Consider the following 6,208-nt stretch of genomic DNA (forward strand, 5'->3'; position numbering starts at 1 on the left):
ATAAGAATCACCAACTCTTGATTGTTCGTTAAGTACCAGGGTTTAGAATAAGGAAACGTGTTCTGCTTCTGGCTGTAACAGAGTTGATAGAATGAGATTAATTCACTCACTGAGAATAACTATAAAACTTGGACAAAATGCAAAGTAAAACAAAACAAAATCTGGAGGCACTGGAGAACAACCAGTGCGGCCAGGACCTGAGGGGCCAGGATCCTGGAGAGAAGGAAAATACACTGAGGTGAGTCCTGCATTCCCAGCTGTGTCTTTCCCTTGAGGCTTTTGCCTATGCAAGGTCTGGGGCATAGAAGTATAACAAAAGCAGCATTCTTGAGTTTGTGGCAGTTTGGCTGGGCTGGAGAATCAAAAATGGAGTTTAGAACTAAATTAAGCAGTTATGCTATGAGGGGCCAAGATCAGGAGACGAGAATTACAGACAGTTGAGACCAACACGCTATGTACAATTTTTCCCTTAAGGCATTTTCTGATTTTTAAGAGGCTAAATTCAGGACAAGACACAGAGAAACCAAGTAAAAAACACTAAGAAGATAAAAAGCTAAGAAGAGAATTAGTCAGTCGTGTGATGCTGAGGAGACAAAAAATGGAGTGCAAGCCTCACTAAAGAGGAGAGACTCAGCTTTTGACTTAGATCCTGGGAAGTCTATGCCATAGGAGTAAGGATAGATTGTAAATAGACCAGCTTCAACTATATCAAGGTGATCCTCCCAAACTAACTCACACCTAAGATGCCCCCACCAACACAAGGTGGAATTTGGAGGAAGAGGAACTTGCCTGTGCTCTAGGCCAGGAATCCCCAACTCCCGGGCCGCAGACCACTACCAGTCCGAGGCCTGTTAGGAACTGGGCCACACAGCAGGGGGGGAGCAGTGGGCAAGCGAGCAAAGCTTCATCTGCTGCCCCCCGTCGCTTGCAATTTACCGCGTGAACCATGCCCCCTCCCCTGTCCGTAGAAAAATTGTCTTCAACGAAACCGGCCCCTGGTGCCATAAAGGTTGGGGACCGCTGCTCTAGACCCTGCACTGAATAGGCAGAGACTGTCTGCTACTGGAGGAGGTGCATAGAAACCCCTCCCCTGCCCCACCATGAGCCTTGCATCTAGTAACTGGCAATAGCCATGTACTGGTGGGGGAAACAGAAACATGGAAGTAGACTCCCTCTATGTTGCAGGCATAGATAACCTGCTGTAGTCTGAAGGTGGAGCAGGGAAACAGAAAACAAACAAAACCCTACAGTTCTCCAGGCCTCACACCAAACACAACATAGTGGAAGTCCAGCTCACCACTGGAGGAATTTCAAATCTGTGGTATGTTAAAGGTAACTATAGCAGCCACACGACCCAACTTACCTCAAATGCTAACTAAAGTCACTCAAATCCCCATTAGTGAATGGGGTATTCCCATCTGGGGCATTTACCTAGGTTTCTACTGTTCTTTCATACACAAAATCTGACATTTAATTTTTAAAAAATACAAGACACACTAAAAAGAAAGAAGAGCCATGTGAAAAAATAAAATAGTCAATAGAACCAGACCCAGTGATGACCCAGCTGTTGAAATTATCAGACTTAAAAAAGAGGAAAAATAAGAATAAAAACACATATTAATTTCAAAATGGTAATAATAAGAGTGAGGACTTCTCAGATAAACAGAATCCAAAATAAAATGAAGTAGTATCTTTAAAGTGCTGAAAGTAAAAAAAGAAACAAAAAACCCTATAACCTAGAATTAAAAACTTGGCAATAAAATCAGAGAATATCACAAGCAGAACTCCAATAAAAGAAATCCTAAAGGGAGTTGATTAGGCAAACAGAAAGTGATCACAGATGGAATCACAGTAATATTGGAAAGAATGAGAGCACCTGGAAGGGTAAATGTGTGAGAAAATAAATGAATGCTAACTATTTAAGAAAAAAAGAACACATGTAATAAAAGTTTATTTTGTTCAAAAGAAACAAATCTATTGTAACTGAAAGTCTAATGATCATAGCTAAATAAATAAAGCACAGACTGAGAAACATGTTTACCCAAGTGGTCATCTAGTCTACCCTTGAATGTTCAATATTGAGATGCTCACTATTTCCTGAGGTCGCCTCCTCTATAGCCATGCTACAAATGTCTTTATATTGAGTTATAATCTGTAATTCTCTCAAATTTCTACCTTCTGGTCCTAATTTTGCCATCTAGAATCATATGTAATAAATATTCTAATTTCTTTCACACATGCCTGAAATAACTAAATTATCCTCCAATGTAACAGAAATGTTTTATTCTGTGGCCAAACAGCCTCAATCTAAACCATCTTTCACAAGGCTGGTCCAGTTCTCATCTAATCCAGAATCTTTTAAATGCACCTCACTTTTTAAATATTTCTCAAAGAATAGATCTGGAATAGATCTAGAATGATCCTGCGGTGACCAGGGCATTCTTGCCCTCCCTATTCCATGTGTGCACCAATGGCATTTATCTTTTGTAAGGTGTGTGTTGGGGGGAATCATGCTATTTATTCTTATGTAATTCCTGATTTTACCTCTGAAAATTCTAGCCTCAAGAGGTAGGACTTATTTGTGTTCACTGAAAGCTATTGCTCAGGAATATTAAGCTGGAAATGGTATACAGACAAAAACTGGCCAAGAGATTCTGAAGGCTATTTCAGCAGGTAGTGGACAGTAGTAGGAAGTAAAATTGTGACCTTTAGGATGTTAAGGAATAAAAGGTTGGTGGAATGGGGGGGTATCGGTAGAGCATATTAATTAATTACAGATATATAGGCCATAAGAGGGATGCGTCAAAGACTATGACTTCTCAAGCCTGAGTGACAAAGAGAATGAGAGAAATAAGGACATCAGGAGGCATGCCTTGTTACTGAGAGAAATGTGTTGCTGTCATTTAAATTTATTAAATATTCATGGAAATACCTTGTAGACAGGTGTAGAAATAAGATGGGAGCTTTTGTTGGGGACAGAGATGGACTTTTAGCATGGTACAGGGATATACTTATAGTTGAACAAGTTGGGTTTATTGCTTGTTGCCAATAAGGGAGACCACACATCATAAGGGACTGTGTGGTATTTCAGTAAGAGGGTGTTAGAAAGGACTTATTATAGTATGGGGGCTTGTGCTATTTGGTTTGAGGGAGGGCTCAAGAAAGTGGGACTTCTAATTGGATGCTGTCATGATGTGGGGATAATACTATGCTTGAGTATCTTAAGAAATCTTATCTAGAAGGAGTTGAGAGTAAAACAAAGGCAAAGCTGTACTTTATAAAGAAGCAACAGTTACTAATCCTAGCTCAGATGGGGGGAGTGTTTGCTATTTTTGTGGTTTGCAGTGCCTTTTTTATATCTGCGCTTAGAAAAAATTACAAAGTAGTCTTCTTTTTGTCTCACTTTTCTATACTTATAAAGTGGCTTTGTCTCCTATTGGTGTTCAATAAAGTTGTTTATGTTTTTTAATTAATTTATTTATTTATTTTTGGCTGTGTTGGGTCCTCGTTGCTGCGCAGGCTTTCTCTAGTCGCGGCAAGCGGCTCCCACTCTTCGCTGCTGTGCGCAGGCCTCTCATCCTGGTGGCTTCTCATGTTGCGGAGCACGGGCTCTAGGCGCGGGGGCTTCAGTAGTTGTGGCATATGGGCTTAGTTGCTCCGCGTCGTGTGGGATCCTCCTGAACCAGGGCTCGAACCCGTGTTTCCCTCTCTGGCAGGCAGATTCTTAACCACTGCACCACCAGGGAAGCCCCTAAAGTTGTTTATCTTTGACAGGAGAACACCTGGGCCTAACTGTGAATGCTGGACCAAATCGTAAGGATAACCTAGCCTAGCTGGAAGTGTCAAGCCGGTTTCCAAATGTGAGGGGCTGTTTTTCTTTCTCAGGCTAACATACTAGCTTTGGGGAACTATAGTGAAGGTTGGAGTTTTCTTCTTTTTCAGTGAAATTAGAAATAAGATCATCTGCCAGGCTTTGGGAGAAAGGGAGATGAAAAAGCTTGGAGAAGGTTTGAGTCATCTGCTAAGACATTGTTTAGTGAATCAACAAAAGATGCTGTTTTCTATTGTCATCCATTTTACTAAAGAAAATGCAACTGTTGCTGTGTATTGTGAATTTATGGAGGATTGAGAAGTGAAAGCCCTTTTATTACCTAAAAAAAAAAAAATAGGATGGGTTGGCATCTTTTTATACAAGAGTGGTGCAGCAAACCTCTTTCTTGGGATACCCATACAAGATTAAATATTATTTGATACGAATAATTTGTTAACTTTTATTTTTGGCTTTTGGACTGTATCTCCCAAGGCAGGAAAAAATCTTGCTGTTTTCAAAAGCTAAATAGAACATCAACCAGAGACAATAGTCATCCAGAAGGATGGATTCCATAGTATCTAGAGCAAAGAAAATCAACATTTTCACTTACACTCATAAAAATGGACCCCCCCCACTCCCACTTGAATTCTCTGTTTATGTGTGTCTAAATAACTAGATGCTTTGCTCATCCCCAGTATTAGGTGTGATTGAGAGATGACTTACTCAGGGGCAGTGGCAGCAGCAGCATTTTCTGTGCTCACAGGAGCCCATGCTCTTGTGAGCATCAAAAGGAGATGAAGCCTGATTAACCATTTTGAAATCTATCGGATGAGGAGAAGTCCTTACAAAACAACTTTTATACGCTTTAATTAAAAACGTGTTCCGGCAGCTCAGAGCTGAATGGGCTTCAGGGGGAGCAGGGCTGAGCCCGTTGCTATGACGACACAAAATCTTTTCACGCCTGGCCCTTCCTCATCACACTCTCTCTAGCTCTCTCCAGCCATTAATTTGCCTCCATCCCATCTCTCAGTCCCTCAGTCTCTTGGTCTGTGAGTCTATATAAGACCCAATACATTGCTTTTTCCGCTATGGTATTTCTCCCTCCCTCCCTTTCCCTCATCTTTTCATCCTTTACATTTCCCCGACAATCTCTATTTTCTTGTTTCTCTTGAAAACAAGTTTATCTCCTGAGTTGAAAACACTAAGAAAAAAAATTTTTTGCTTTGGTCATAGCATGTTAATCATTGTTTATTACCCCTCATGATAAATCCATTTTCAGGAGTCTTAAGTGTAGTTAAGAAAGATCTTTCACTATGTTCTACATTTTTTATTTTTCAGGTTGAACAGTGGCTACTGTATGATGCTTTCTGTTGCTGAAGATAAGGCTAAAAGAAAAAGGGCTATGTTTTACTCTGTTAATTTGTGCTTATTATTAAAATCTCAGGTTATTTCACAAACCACATCATCTGGTAACAACTGTAAGTGAATGTGAGACTTTAAGTATATCCTGAAAAAATGCAGACCTCACTTTATTTAAGAAGGCTCTTTATATTTTTAAGGTTATACCAAATACAGAGACAAATAAAACCCAACACTGTAACTTGTTACACCACATGAAACAGGAATTGGGTAGAACTTGTGCATCTCAGAACCCAACAGCCAACTTGGGAGAAGCTGATATCTTTGCAACCTTGCATTCAATGCATTTATATAGATAATAATATTATTACATAACTTCTTACTGTTACTCTTTGAGTCATCACAGGCCTTACAACCTTTCATTTTTATTAAAATTCCAATTTTCCCTTTCACCTATTCTATTTTATAAGATGAGATAGCTGAGTGGAATGCAGTGGAAATCACTTCTCATGTCTCATTTTTTCTCCATATTTAACTCTCAATCTGTTCTTACTGTGATTATACTTCCAAAGTGAATTATTTGTCAAATTCAATAAGCATTTCCTTTCTAATTGCCTGACTCAGTAGAGATGCTGTAACTTAAGAGACGGGTATAGCCTGGAGCGTTAATCCTTGGCAAAGCATGGCCTAGTGGTCACTGTACAAAAAGTGGGTGAATCCTTCAGAGCCTTGGAAACCCAGAGTCCAGTTTTGAGTCTGAGACTCCAAGTCATAATGCAGCTTTGAAGGTCCAGGCTTCTGCATCTCTGAAAGTGAAATGTAAAGCTTTAACTTCTCTTTAGAAGTTTAATAGTGAACTTCCTCAGTCTCTTTTACTGTATAAAACTCTGACATAATATATTCCTGACAGGTCACATGTAAATCTGTGGGCCACAAAGTAACAAATACCCTAAACCCTCTGTAGCCTGAGAAACAGTATTTCTTCTAAATGAACCAACCTCCAGATGGTTTCTTGACTCTGTTCTTATAAATTAGGAA

The sequence above is a fragment of the Delphinapterus leucas genome, chromosome 2 (assembly GCF_059928025.1).
Source record: "Delphinapterus leucas isolate spDelLeu-1000000601 "Yukka" chromosome 2, BTC_Dleu_Yukka2, whole genome shotgun sequence".
Lineage (NCBI taxonomy): Eukaryota > Metazoa > Chordata > Mammalia > Artiodactyla > Monodontidae > Delphinapterus > Delphinapterus leucas.